This window comes from Canis lupus, chromosome 1 (assembly GCF_048164855.1).
Source record: "Canis lupus baileyi chromosome 1, mCanLup2.hap1, whole genome shotgun sequence".
NCBI lineage: Eukaryota > Metazoa > Chordata > Mammalia > Carnivora > Canidae > Canis > Canis lupus.
This window is the reverse complement of record NC_132838.1, coordinates 6,962,603-6,978,263: the sequence shown is the minus strand read 5'-3', so window position 1 is coordinate 6,978,263 and position 15,661 is coordinate 6,962,603. Positions and strand designations below refer to the sequence as shown.

Sequence of the window (15,661 nt, the reverse complement as noted above, 5' to 3'; positions counted from 1 at the left end):
CCTCAGAGCTTACCTGCCAACCTCGGAAGCAAAGTGGAGAATCTAATCCAGGGCCTTAGGCTGTGTAGACCTCGTTCACTGCGCCATCCCGACGGCACAGGAGATCCTGGGTCCCTCTTTTCTCCGGGTCGTAGTGACTCGTAAATCACAGTTGCTTTTGCAATCCATGTCTTACAGTGCCACGGTGTCCTCTCAGATTTCAGTGTGACTTTAATGTCACAGAACTTCGAGGTCACTGGTCAGCTCAGAATTCGCCTGATTCACCCAGCATGTATTTTAAAAGTTTCAGTCAACATCAGGGAGGATATTTACATGCAGACTGAGTTCCTGTAATCCTGGGTCCAGCAGGCTGCAGACTGACGTGATGCGGGGAGACAGGGAGGAGAGGCCAAAATGCAGAGCACCTTCGAGGTTCGATGGGAAAAATTATTAATCACCCGAAGAACGCCAGCTCCCCGCCCCAGAATGATAGACCAATGCAGGACAAGAGGATAGAGGCGATGTCCCCAAACATCGAGGGCCCCAAGACAAATAGTGAGAACCTCTGTGCCAGTGTCCAGGGGGAAATAAAAACAAAGAGAAAACAATGTGAGCAGTTAGTACTCTAATAGAGGTTTGGGCTAGAATCCCAAATGGGCAGACTGAATCCTCCCCTTGGTTGCCCCCCTTCCCATCAGTGATCCCTCCTAGGATCGAGTCTGTGGCGAGGAGCTAACTGACAGTAAGTCAATCCAAAAATTGGAGACTGGAAGAAAAGTGGAAAGCATTCCCTAAAATGATCTCTCAGTTACTTGAATCTCTATGGCCTGGAAGAGAGCCATAGAGATTTTAAAATCCAGGTATAATGGGAGAAGAGCAGAAATGGTTAATTGCACAGATCAAACCTATATTGTACAGAACCCTCCAGCTTCCCTCCTCTAGAATGTTTCCAGGATCCTTTTAGACTGATGATGAACTTCAGGCTGCTTCAAAGACCCACATGGGTGTCTTCGAAGGGGCCGTCACCTGTTAACGGTTCCTTAAATCGTATTGATCGATTAACCTCTCTCCACCTAGAAGCGAAGATCTTTGAGGGCAAGTGTTTTGGGCCTTGCTCTATTCCCCACATGGCACCCAAGAGCGTCCTGCAGAGCCACGTAATGCTATTCTGTTCCTGTCCTTTACAGTAATAGCCTCAGGCAGGGCCTATTACCTGCCATTTTTGGAAAAATGGAAAGAACTGACTATGTATAATGAAGGTCATCCCCTCAGCCCCATCCAGTGCAGAGATGAAAGAGAGGGTCAGACTCTGCGAATGTTTAATTTGCATCAGGACCGGGTAGCCACTATCAATGTAATTTCATGCAAAATAAGATTGGTGTCTGGACACTGAATAATTCATATGTAACTTACATAAATATATTTCCATTTGTGCTGAATTGTGCACATTTAGGTTAACTTGGGTTTTTGGTACTTATCCCCTAAAAAGATACTCTTATTAAATGAAGTAGAGATGTGTTATTTTCAAGTGGACTTCCTGTTCCATAGGGAAAGATCTGCTGTGTCATCTTGTAACCCTGGGCTTAGCCAGCCTGCGTTGATTTAGATGGTTGCGTGCGGCCCCCGATATTATTGCTGTACGGTCGTGTGATACCAGCTCCCAACAACAAATAAGTGGCAGCCCGTTTCTGATAGAGGAAGAAACATGACTTTTATTTTGAGCAGTCAGCTTGCATTACTTAAAAATATCCCCGGCCTCCTTTTCCCTATGTTTAACAGCTTTCTTCAGAAATAATTCACAGACCATAAAATGTACCTATTTAAAAATATACAAATCTGTGTTTTCCAGTGTACTCACAGCATAGTAAAAACCATCACAACAATGCAAGTGATTTTTTCTGTTCATCACACCAAAAAAGAAACCCCATACTTCCCTGGGGTCACCCCCATTTCTCCTGTCCTACAGGAGATTTGGGCCCTACACCGCCCCAAATCTACTTCCTGCCTCTGGCTGACCTGGGCACTGCAGATAAATGGGGTCACAGAATTGATGGTTTCTTGTGTGTTGCCTCTGTCACTTAACAGCATTTTGGTGATTTGTTCATGTCACATGAGTCAGAACTTCCTCCTCTTTCTTGCAAATCCAACACCGTTGTATGGATATACCACATTTTGTTATGGGCTCACCAACTGATGGACGTTGAGGGGTTTTCAGCTCTCTGGCTAAATCTTGCGGTATTTTAAAAAGATGAATTTTTGAAAATTTCTGAAGCCTACTTTTGCTTTAACACTTTGGAAGTGTGAAAGTCAGCCTCTACTCCACATTCCAACACAGCAGCCTCCCCCGGCTCGTTGGCAGGGCAACCACACCAGACCCTGCGCGTTACTATCAAGATGGGCTTCCATTTCTTCTCCCCTTACATTCAGTGGCACGATCAAGATAACTGGCTGTCTTTTTTTTCCCCCCTCTCGTTCACTGGCTGATTCTGTGTCACCAATAGTCTTCATAATATGATGGAATAAAAATAAACACTTCCCCAAATTTGAACATGAGCCCTAGGATGGTAGCTAGAAAAAAAAAAAAAATCTGTTTCTCTTCAATTCAGCTACTGCCCACTGGGGAACACAAGCATTGTCTTCATTTCCTCTAGACCTGGGGTTGATTTATAGCGGAGTGACCTGGCTGGTACTCTGCCCTGAGATGTAAGAAACTTCGGAAAGAAGCAGCAGCTGTGAAGTACAAACTGGTACCAAACAAACCAAGCGAAAATCTGAAAGCAAAGCCAGAGCTAATAAAACTCTCATTACTACACATTTTGTTTGCTTGCTATGCTTTTTTGATTTCTTGATTCCTAATTGTCTTTATCTAAACGTGGAATGTTTAATGCGCACAGACACACAGAAACACACACATACACACGGATGCACACACTCTAAGTGTTCAATTAGTAAAATACATTTTGGATTCCTTTTCCTTTCTTCCTTCCTTCCTTCCTTCCTTCCTTCCTTCCTTCCTTCCTTCCTTCCTTCTTTCCTTCCTTCCTTCCTTCCTTCCTTTTCTTTTCCTTTCTCTCTCGGTCTGTCTCTGAGCAGCATATGAATTGGGACCTCACTGTATTTTAATTATTCCTTGTTACGGGGCTGTCTTTCTGGGAAGGAGGAGAGCAGCTTGGATGGCCTGCAGGAAATAAGGGACGCAGCAAAAAGCCGAAGAGACTGCATTTATGAAGACATATTTGACAGCACATATAAGACATGCCTTTCAAACCCAGTACCAGGCTTAGGTTCTGTTGCATTTATCAGAAAAATAAAATACAATAACATGGCTTTACCTCATGTGGAAGATAAACCCAGAGATCAGAAATCTATGATTAGTATGGCAATTCCCACATCTTATTCAGGGCCAGACTATGGCTGTTCCGCTCTACCTCCACAGAATTTGATTTTATCCAGCAGATCAACTCATGGCACAACATGGCTGCTGGGTTTCTAGCCATTACAGCCATATTCCATGTTGTACGGATGAGGAAGAGAAAGGACAAAAAGAGGCATGCCACATATGGCTTAGCATCTTTTAAACTCATCTTCCATGATGTCATAAACAATCCTCTCACTTAACACTGAATTAGCTACAAGTTTGTCACATATATTCATAATCTACTTACAAAGAAATAGAGAAGGGAGTCCTTTCCTGACTTCACACTTGCCCCCTTTTCAAGCTGGGTGGTGTTATGAAAGAGCGAGTGGAGCATGTATATTGGGCAGACAACTCTGCTGCTGGGTCTATCTTCCCATGTCCATACAGAACCCAGGACTCGTGCTTATCATAAGTTAAAACAAACAAACAAAAGGATTGAGGACTTTGATTGTTTCGTTGACTCATTCCTATTTTTATGGCCTGATATCTCCACTTATCCACTGAACAAGTATCTCTTGAATTTCTCTTGTGTAGACATCGTTCTAGATTCTGAGATTTAAGAGGATGAGGAAGACAAAACTCCTGCCCTCAGAAACTTATATTTCAAAGAGGGAGACAACAAAAGCAAGACGAACACACACACACACGCTCACACGATGGCAGGTGGCCGTGAGTTCTCAGAATAAATATGAAGAATAAGGAGACAGTGATTACAAGAGGTTTAGGGAGTATTTGAGCATTTGCCTAAACAAAACGGAGAAGCCCGTACTTGGTCACAAAACCAAGGTAGCTGCTTTGGGGACAGATTGAATTTGGGGGCAGGTGGAAATGTCAGTTGGCTGTCGGATATTCGAGGCTGGTGGCCTAGAGACACTCGGTTTTGTGAACTTTCGTGGATCTTTAACGCATGGGAAATGGGGAAGCCCCCTTCCCGGGTGGGTGCCTTTGGAGGGGAGTAGAGTCCCCTGGGCTGTGGCAGGGGAGGGTGGGGCCGAGGCCGGGGAGGCGGGGCAGGGAGAGCTGAGCAGGTGCAGCCTATGAGCTGGGAAAGTGTCTGCAGCATCAGGGGCTTAAAAGGAAGTCACAAGAGGCCTCCTCCAGGAAGGAGAAATAAGCAAAGCTGCCAAGCACTACCGAGAAAAGCCAAAGACAGGGACGGATAATTTGCTGCCGGTAGAGGACCCAGTAATTCCACCGTCACGCTGGTCTCAGAGGCATTTCTCACCATCGTTTGGTGGATTAGAACAAAAGCCGTTAGTGGCTCGGGTGATGAGCTAGTCTAGACTGGCAGGTCCCCGGTTACGAAGAGTTCCTTTTCCACACCCTCTGCACCTGTGCTCCCAGAGGCCCCACAGCACAGATGTAGGAACTGAGCCCCGCACACACACCACTTCCGTGTGTATCACTCCCAGTGTCCAAGAGTCATTGTGAGGCACCTTAACCAGGCTAACGAAAGACAAAAAAGGACTCTACACAATAATTTTTCTTTTTTTTTTTTTTTTTCCCATAAGAACTGCCTTCAACATCTTTCTTTCCAGTCAGCTACTGGGCTAGTATGGTTCCAAATACAATTTTTTTTTTTTCATCTCAGTATTTTTATTTGGAAGTCATCTTAGATTTCCCAAAGAGTTGCAAAAGACAGTCGATTCCTGGGCACCCTTCGCCCAGTGTCTTCTGACGGTAGCATCTGATATAACCACCGCACATTTATCAGAACTAAATACAGAAAGCTTCACGGAAGGGTCGATTTTTGTTTGGATCCCCCCAGTTTTTCCACAAACATCCTTTTTCTGTTCCCGGATCGCAAGCAGAGTAACACTTTGCAGTCAGCTTGCATTACTTAAAAATATCCCCGGCCTCCTTTTCCCTATGTTTAACAGCTTTCTTCCCCATTCTTATATGTGGCCCATCTTATGCATTTGCTGTCCTGGACTTAGAATCCATCGTCTCTCCTGGGAGCTCTAACAACAAGTGGTATTTATTAGAGAATGACATTTAGAAGCCAATATCTGGGTTTTTAATGTCTGTAACACTATCAATTTAAAATGACTAATTTATCTAGCCCTCTTCTTTTGAAACGTGGATCCAACTTTTACTGGTAAAGTTCACAAGAGCAACAGAGTTATTACCTGAGAATCTGAAAACAAAAAAAAAACAAAGACAAAACACCTAGATATATCTGTTCTCATAGAGCTAGCTATAGAGTTATCCGTGATGGATCAAAAGAGAAGTATGTCGTCACCTTCAAAAATAATTAAATAAGTACATTTCCAGGGCCACATTAATTTTTAACATATAGAAAAATATATCAGCAAAATAGTGCTTTTCACAGTTGCAGTGATGAACACTAAACGTTTCCAAATCAAACACAAACCCAAGGAGAGGAATACACATAGAAGCAAATTTTGAATATTCAGATGCTGTTGGCATTGCTAGTCTTATCTTGCAGGTAGAGATCCAATCCTTGCCGGTTATACTGAATTATTCCTGGTTCCTGAGCATCTCAGACTGAAGCCATCCAGAAGGAATACCTGTTCTCCCAGCCCAGCCTCACTTACCTCCATGGCCCTGCAGCCCTGTCATCTCAGGAGAACTCCCCACCTGCCCAGCTGCTCAAGCTAAAAAGCATTCCTGGGCTCCTTTCCATTCGGTGCATCACCAAATCCAAAATTTACCTTGAGCAGAGAGCCCTGGTCAAAGTCACTGGCATTTGGAAGCCACTATTTTCTCAGGCTCCTGACAGGTTCCCCCGATTTCATCCTTGTACGAATTTCAGTCTGTCTGTCACACAGCAGTTGAGGATTCTTAACACATAAATCTGAGCATGTCACTTCCCTGCTGGGATCCTTCCCACCACTCCACTCAGGATAAAGCTGATGTCTGCTACAATTTTTGGGACACGTGGCCTGATTGGGCAGCCCGGTGCCCTCGGCTGGGTCTCACCCCTGCACTTACTCATCTTGAATCTCCTCTTCCTTCCCAGTTCCACACCTTCCCATAAGCCCTGCCTCTTCCGAAGAGTCTGCTCTTTCCCCTATATTAACTTCTCTCTACCTTTGGTTTTTCTACTCAAGACCAAATAATCAGAGAGATGGTCCATGGTCCTGTCATCAAAAATAGGGTTTTCTGTTATGTTCACACAGCATGTTCTATTTTCTCCTTATAACATGGATCATGAATTCAGATCACAAATCACAAACTCATGTATCTATCAAAAAGAACCTTCATTCCCGGGTTGTCATAAGTTTAATCTCAAGCTTTTGGAGATGTTCTCCATCCTGTGGGTTCTAAGGGGCCAAGTACTGGTGTGACTTTCTGGGAGCAAGCACCTGTTCCCTGTGGTCAGTCTCTGTTCTGTGTCTTCATTCGGTGACCCCCTCAGGCCCTGCTGGGCCATCATAAGAATCTACACGCAAGGCCTCTCGTCTCTGCTCACTCATGCTCTACATACTTATCCAGGTCACACAAGAAGTGTCCTATGGCTTCCATGTGACACCAAGGGGACCTAGTGAGGCTATTTGTGATCCTGCTGCCTGGATAAATCACCAGCAGTTTCTAAAATGGGGTTCCCCCTTCTTCCCAGATATTCGCCCAGGAGAAACGAAGCATCCCCTGCTCCTGGGTTCCCCAGAGCTACTTAGAAGCTTTATCATCATCCTCTCTGAGAAGCTTGGTCAATAGTGGGTAGAGAACAAACCATCTTTCTCAACAGTTCTCCAATGGGAAAACTTCTCTTGGCCTCCAAATGCTTCTCTTCACGGCACTTGGGAACATATTCCATTCTGGGGGAGCTTCCTTCTGACTACAGCCTGGGTGTTTGCTCACGTAGTGATTTCTGCTGTGTCCTTTCTCACATCCGCCAGGATGTGCTGGCTCAGGATTCATGGCAGTGTTGGCTATGGGTGGGTTTTGGGGGAGATGAGACTGGGTTTTGGTGAATATACATAGCCTCTTAATCATACAACTGTGCATAATACTGATTTATTTTAAAATTCTTAGGAAACCCCAGTCAAGTATGAAGCCTTGTTTCACTGAGGATTAAATACAGAGATAAACTCTTCACTGAGCCCCTTGCACTTCCCTCTGCATCTTCCTGAGCAGAGAAACCCGGGATGTGCGTTCCACCTAATACACTTACTACATTAGCTGTGAAAACTGCCTGAAAACAATCCTGCTTCTCATTGTGCTTTGGCTTTCCCAGGGAGATAACCCGCGGTTACTTAGAGAAAGCGACAGTCTTTTGATTCTGAACTTCAATTCACACGTTCCACCTAAGTTCAAGGACTGTATTTTTCTTTCTTTTTTTTTCAAACACTAGATAAACTTTCAAGAGATACCCCGAGGAAGAGTAATTACTTTGGAATTGATTCTGCTGTTCAAGTGGCTTCTCACTTTGGAGAAACAATTAGAGTTTTCCACTCCTCGGCCTCAATTCCCGGAATAATGGGGCATCGGAATTCTTCAGGATGAAGTGAAGAGCAGAGGCGGAGATGGAGCACGAAGATCTCACAGAGGCAGTGCCTGCCCTTACTACCCTGCGGTGCACCTGCCGCGGGCGCTGTTAAGTTGTGCCAAGTCCCATGAATGTGGAAGCCCCACCGGCCTTGGGAGCCACACATGCATTTCTGCAACCTGAGTCGTCGTGTCTCCTAAGGACATGTGGGTTGGATGCTTGCAAATCCATAAATCCCAATGTCATGCCAAAGGCACGCAAAGCAAATCCCAGAGGAAGGAAGAGAGCTTTCCCATTCGATGGGAAAAACAAGAAGCAGTTGGATGCAAATAGAGCTGAGCATGGGGCCAGCAGGAACCCAAAATTATGCTGCGTCAGTCCCCAATCTGATCATTTTGGATAGATCTGGCCACGAAAAGTGTTCTCTCTTGTTTCTTCCTAGAATTTTTGGACAGCTGATACCTGTGGCCAGAAAACATTTGTAGGGCTAAAAAAAAAAAAAAAAAAAAAGAGTAGTATATTTATTATCTAAATTCCGAGTTATCTTCACATAGTAAGAGATTGATACTAGAGATGCACACATAGACAGGAAGTCTCTGGGCACAGAAGTATTTCTGCATCAAATGAAATTACGATATTGGACTTATCATCACCAAATTTCTTAATCTCATCTTCTGAGGTTGTGGTTGAATCCTCCTGGAATGCATTCTCCTTGGTCACTTATTTATATCATGTTATAGTAAAACAAAAACAAAAACACAAAACAATAGTGGCATGTTTATTATTTCTGACACAAAGTTCTACTAGCGGCACGCACCGAGTCCCTCTCCAAGTCAGTCCCGGTATTTAAGAAGTGGGACCAAGAATCGGTGATAGGGTGCAAGACATAAAGAGACACTAAACCAAAGTTCTAAGAATACCTAGTCAAAGAGGGCATACTGTTCACGGCAAATGCACGTTATCACTAAAATGTCACCATGCGGGATCCCTGGGTGGCGCAGTGGTTTAGCGCCTGCCTTTGGCCCAGGGCACGATCCTGGAGACCCGGGATCGAATCCCACGTCAGGCTCCCGGTGCATGGAGCCTGCTTCTCCCTCTGCCTGTGTCTCTGCCTCTCTCTCTCTCTCTCTCTGTGACTATCATAAATAAATAAAAATTAAAAAAAAAAAAAAATTAAAAAAAAAATAAAAAATAAAAAAATAAAAAATAAAATAAAATGTCACCATGCACTAAAGGGGGGCTAATCTGGGCTACTCTGTTGTGTTTATTTTCTACGTTTAGGTAAGACCCTAGAAGAGAAGACATCCAGCTTAGAAATCAGGTTTCAGATCTTCTCATTAGAATATGATAAAGAACTTGAAGAAATCAAGTCAAACAAATCTAGAATCACTATAGGAGCCAAGTCAAAGGAGCAAAAACGTGTAACTTTCAGCTGGGAAGATGATCAGGGTCTTCTACACTAATTAATAGCACATCAAGGAAATAAATCATCCTGTCATGCCCTCCAAAGGGAGGCCACCAAATAAAGGTCTGGGGTTTCACACTATCATAAATGAGAAACTGCCCGGGGTTTTGGCCCTCGCTGTGGTCCCAATGAACCCTCACGGGGTGCTCACTGCATGTCAGCTCTCATTCTCTCCTTACTGACCCATCAGCAGCATTCCACAGATGCCTCCTCCTCCTCCTTGACATACCTCTGCACTGGTTCCAGGGCACCATACTCCCTTGGTGTTCGTTCCTCCTACGTCAGTGGTTTCCCCTCTTAGGAACATGTCTGTGGCTTCTCCTTTTTTCCCCTAGTTTCCTGAGTGTCAAGGGTTCAGGTTTATTTTCTCTTCTCTGTGCTTACTCACCCCCTGCTAATCCAACCATGTCTTGTGGCCTCGGACCATTTATATACTGGCAATTTCTATATCTGGGTTTTAAGTCTCAAGCTCCTGAAATTCAGACTCATATCCAGCCAGCCACCAATATGAAATAGCAACTTGGACGTCTAATAGACATCCCCAAAATGCTGTGTGCATGGTGTGATCCTAATCTCTCTCGTCATATCTGCTCCATGGCAGCTTTCCCAGCTATGTGACAGCAAATTCTTCCTTCCATTCCCTCAGTCCAGATCCTCCATTTCATCTTTCACTCATCTCACTGTTGACACATCATGGCCAAGGAGTACATAGAAAATCCCAGGACTGCTCCACCTACTAAAAATCCCAGGCTGCTCCACCTACTGAAGAGTAGGAACTGGTTTGGCTCTGTGGGTGGAGTCTCACCCCCCCACCACCCAGCTCTTCTCTGGTTGCACCTACACTGTCTTTCTTCTCCTCCAGGAAGCCCACAGGCCAATCCCCACCTCCCACCATCAGCACCCACCATTTCCTCTGAATGAAATGAAATATTCTTCCCCTAGGTGTCCACCTAGCTAAACCCCATGCTCCCTTCCAGTGTCTACTTCATGGCGCCTCCCCAGAAAGCCCGCCTGTTCCAGCTCATTTGAATTTACAACATGCTCTCCAAATCCTTCTTAGTCTACATTTTACTTTTCCCCAAGGACCTACCACCTCCTCACTATGTGACTTACCTGTTAGTTTTGTTTATGGATGTTGTATGCAAGAACATAAGACCCACGGTGCAAGCATCTCCACTTTGTTGAAGGATGCACCCAAATGCCTGGAAGAGTGTGAATTATAGAGTACAAAACGGATGAAAATTACTGAATAATCAAGAATTCTGTGAATAAATACCAAAAAGTTAGAAAATATTAAAAAGTTATCAAGAAAGGAATTAAAAGTATAATAGCCTGAAGATGTATACCTGCACGGCCTCTGGGCTAGGTGAGGGCTCCTTCTCCTCCCCCCTTCCCCACGGGGTAATGCTCCATTCTAAAAAAGAGCTCTGAAACCACAACGTTGGCAGATAAATAAATGAACTCAAAACTACATGAAGCATCCATATGTCTGGGCTTATTTTATATATTTCTCTTAGCCTCTTGCTTTTAAAGAGCAACCTTCAGTTATCCATTCCAGAAAACACTGTAGGGAGACTCCTGAAACAAATGAATGAAGAAAATAGGTTTGTAAAATCAGGGAAATTTTGCTTATTTACATTTTCCCAGCTGTTATCACTTTGGCTTCATTCTTCAAATTCAAAAGAGTAATACGTGGAAAACACAACAGATCTATTAGTATTAAGAAAAGTAGAGAGAATGACATATGCACACACATAGACCCAAACCAAAGTTGGACATTCATAACATGAACCACTGCATAGGGCGATTCAGTCTGTAAGCACAGCTTCCTCCATCACAGGAAGGACACAGAAGCTCTTCAGTTGTGGAGGAGATGAACCAGAGGGATGTGGCACTAAGGGAATCAGGGTCATAGAGAGGAGCGTGTCCTTTTTGGTGGCCTGTTGACTTTTGTGGGAATGGGGGGTGGGTAACAGAAGGAAGAAGGGACAGCTATAGAGAGCCTAGAGCAGTGGGGATTGTACTCCTCTGTCAGGACCCTGGGAGGATGCCATCTGCCATAGGTGCCCCCTCAGGAAAGGAAAAGAAAAAAGAAGGAAGCTGAGGGGCAGAGAAACCACAGCAGGAAGTTGAAACCTATTTGATTGACCGTCAATCATGAAATGGCTATGTAAATTCGAATAGATGACAAAAATCTCAGAAACATACATTTAAAAGCTTTCCACAATCCAGAAGACAGGGACTGACAAAGAAGCTAATTTCATCTTTTGAAACACAAAGACAGGAAAAGTTATTAAAATATACTGTGTGATTTTAAAACTGACCCCTGTGGTTGCCTGTACTGTGTTCCCTTTAGTAAAGTTTGATCTAGTCCATCTTGAGTAAATAATAGCCATATGGCATCTTTTAAGATTTTCAGTTTCATTTTCTCTAACGTAGAGCAGGAATCTGCAGAATTGGGAAGCAATCCGATTTCAGAATCAGAATGAATTTTTATGTTTTCTTCAATCTTCTAAATCTCTCACTCATACACAGTGGTTTTTTTCCCACTTATTTCTATCAAGTTTTTCAAAACTATTCAATATAATTTTTACAGAAAAAAATTCTTCCTGTGGCTTCATATCTCATCCCTTTAGATGACAATTGATTCTATGCTACAGTTAAAATAATAAGCTCAGCCATGGCACGGTGGTGAAGAAACAAAACCACCTCTTGGTAAGCATACAACTAACTAGAGGAAGCAGAAATTCTATAAATTTACAAAGCAGAGAGCATCCAGCTAAGCCCGAAGCAGCCCTAGTCACATGGGCTGATGTCAATATGTCTAAGAAATAGAAAAATAAATAAAATAAAATGAATAAGGAAAAGGAAATCTGGGTTGAATGATAATCCATTAAGAGAACATCTCCTTAACTCCAATTAACTTCTTTTTCTTCCCTTTTTTTCCCAATTAACTTCTGAAATAATTATTGCCTTAAAGTCTTCCGAGAAGCATAAAACAAGCTGACGTTATCAGCTTGTTATCAAGGGCCCCCCTTCTGTACAGACACGCACAGGAGGGGAGGCCGCAGAGGTAGGGTGGCAGGTGCACCCTCCCACACGTCACACCTGCGCAGACACCTGTTCCTGAGGGCCCTCACCTGGCCTCAGGGCTGCGGCCCATAACCAGGTGGCCGCTAATGCTCTGCTAGCTCTTCGTAGGGTGCCCTCTGCTCAATCGCCTACACTCAAAACAGCAAGTCGATTGCAAACATTTTTTTTAATTATGAAAGTTAATGCATCAACAAACTAGAAGCAAACCATGAATTTTTCATCTAGTTTGAAAACAGGCGGTCAAAATCTATTTTGCAATTAATATTGTATTTTATTTGACTTGTGATCAATACCTGGAGGGGTTGTGGAGTGTGGAAGGGGAAGCACTTATTTCCATATGCAAGTGTCGGGGCGGTTTCCCCTTTAATGCTCATGCCTATTCTATTCCACTGCTTCTGGAGGCAGAGAGGCAAGGGACAGGCATTAACATAAAATAATTGTATTTTAGGCTTTTAATCACATTTAAAACAATCAGTACACAATTCGGGAGTGCTGGTTCATTGGATGAGATCCAGCCACCAAAGCAAGATTTTAGAACCTCTGTGCTTGTAGAAAGTTCCATTCTTGTCCATATGAGAGTCCCTAGCCCCCTCTCGTGGTGTCCTCGAGGTACTACCACCACTCAGCCCTCCGAGGGTTCTGTTAAGTCGGGATTTTCTATTACCAGAAAGTCATTTGGAAGAAATAATTGAGAATATGTTTTTGTCTCCACAACTGCAATCCATTTTAGACATCCCTAAAGAATTTATGTTTCCATCAATTTTAATAAAATCAATTATTTTCCCTTAAAATCCAAATCTCTAATCCATTTGACCAGTGTAGGCGTTTCATTGAAGATTTCTTAAAATCGTGTTTACCTTGAGCAAACCTTGAAACAAAAGCAGAAGTAGGTCAATGACCATCTGAAAATTTTGAACTGAAGAGGCTGACATGGTGAGACAAGGAGCCCTGCTTCGCTGGTTCCTGCCTGGTCAAGCAGAAGATTACATAAGTCCCCCGTAAGCACTTACAGAGACAAAGGGCATAGAAAATCCACACTTCACATGTCACATTAGGGAGGGCATGAGGGCGAGTTTTAACCAGACCCGAGGCCCCGTGCGGCCCTCATTCTCCCGCTTGCCAGTGCTGCGTGGTGATTGACAATGTGGACAATGTCTTGGACATTACCTTAGAGGTGCACACACACAGCACACGGTGCTGAAAGAGAACTCATGAGACATCTGGAATGCTGGATCACACCAGTGTTGTCCAGGTGCATGAGGTATCCAGGGGGAGACCAGGAGGCAGTGAGATTGCATCTGTAGCTAACTGAATTTCAAACAGTTGTGCCGTTTTTTTTTTTTTTTTAAGATTTTATCTATTTATATGAGAAAGAAAAAGAGTGAACACAAGCAGGGAGAGGGGCAGAGGGAGAGGGAGAAGCAGGCTCCCCACTGAGCAGGGAGTCCAATGGGGGATGGGGGGAGCTCTATCCCACGACCCTGGGATCATGACCCGGCAGAAGGCAGTCACTTAATGTACTGAGCCACCCAGGTGGCTCAGGTGGTGCCATTCTTAATAGAAGTTTCTCTGCATAATAATAGATGTGTTATAAATAAAGATTTATTTATTTTATATATAGAGAGAGTGTGTGCTCAGGTAGGGGGAGGGACAGATGCAGAGGGAGAGAGAATCTCAAGCAGACTCCCCGCTGAGTGTGGAACCTGCTGTGGGGCTTGATTTCATGACACTGAGACCATGACCTGAGCCGAATCAAGAGTCAGAGGAGTGGGACGACTGGGTGGCTCAGTGGATGAGTGCCTGCAAGTCTGCCTTTGGCTCAGGTCGTGATCCCAGGGTCCTGGAATCAAGTCCTGCATTGGGATCCCTCGCAGAGAGCCTGCTTCTCCCTCTTCCTGTGTTTCTGCCTCTCTCTATGTCTCTCATGAATAAATAAATCAGAAAAAAAAAAAGAGAGAGGAGTAACCAACCTAGCCACCCAGGTACCCCATAATAGGTTCAATTTAGAACAATACTGTCAAAATAGAGCTCTGAAATCATCTTAAAGGATTTTTAATAAAGCAATTTATATGGTTTTTAACTTATTATCTGAAGAAATCACCATGTTAACTTTATATATATCAGCTTTATATATATATATATATATATATATACACACACAGGAATATATACTTGTATCTATATATATAAAACAGGAATAAATACATTTGTATCTATATCTATAGATATAGCTTATATAGAGAGAGAGGGAGAGAGACTTTATATATAAAGATAAACTTTATATATAGAGAGAGTCAAGTGGCCCTTCAATTTTGCATATAGAAAAGAAGATGAGCTCCCTTCATTTCTTCATGAATCACCTCTACATAACCATATTTTAAAAGCAAAAATAAATTTACTTTGGAATAAGACATTATAAGAAAAGTAGAATGTAGGTTCTTCGTCGAAACATATTCACAAAAAAACTCACTCACAGTGTAATTGAATTTAACTCATGCCAAATCCAGAAATGAGTTCAAACCAGAATAACACGCAGTGAGAAAATCAACACGTTCTTCCAGAAGACAAATGATATTTACAATGAAGACACCTAATTTTGGATTCCGGTTACTCCATTTATGAGCTTGGTGATCTTGGTCAAGTCAATTAACCTCAGAGCCCCTCAGTGTCCTCATCACTGAGGCAGAGATTAACTTCTCTGACAATCGTCGTGATGAGCAAGTGAGACATGATGTGGGACAAAGTCTGGGACCCTGAACAGCAAGGAAACTTGCCACCTTAGAATCAATACGGGGTACCGGGACAATGCTCAGAAAAAGGATTCAGGATGACAAGGACATGACAGTTCCCAAGACCTAGGGGATGAGTTTCCCTGATTGCCTATCAAACTTTCAGCTGGTAATGAAAGCACACTTTTGGATAACGCAGTTATTGTGAAGAGAGAGTACCTACAAGACAAAGCAAAGCTCATCTGCGGACGTAAGGTGCCTTTGGGATAAAGTGTATGAATCAGGCAAGGTCCAAAAATATGGAGACGTTCTGAAGCCAAATTGGCCTCCTGTCCCTAGGCCAGGAGTTGACTTCATCGACAATGCGCCACCTGTTTGCAGATCCAAGCTCACCTGATTCCTGGCAGGCTCAGGAACCGTGACCTTGAAAATCTCATCTCCTAGGACCTTTCCTCTAAACAAGGCAGCGGTTATTTGCTGTTTCTCCTACGAGGTAAATAAAAACGGGCTTCTCTCTATCACGG

General features: G+C 43.5%; 1 long non-coding RNA gene across 2 annotated transcripts; it reads right to left on the bottom strand.

Annotated features, from left to right (window-relative positions):
- Nucleotides 1–1,561: 1,561 nt before the first annotated feature.
- Nucleotides 1,562–10,853, bottom strand: LOC140630333 (uncharacterized). 2 transcript variants are annotated; one of them, XR_012028100.1, is made up of 3 exons: nucleotides 10,662–10,853; nucleotides 10,429–10,517; nucleotides 1,562–8,337 (listed from the first exon to the last, which is right to left on the bottom strand). It is a non-coding gene; the product is annotated as an uncharacterized lncRNA (long non-coding RNA). The 2 variants fall into 2 exon arrangements; XR_012028101.1 differs by lacking the exon at nucleotides 1,562–8,337 and adding an exon at nucleotides 9,545–9,654.
- Nucleotides 10,854–15,661: the final 4,808 nt, after the last annotated feature.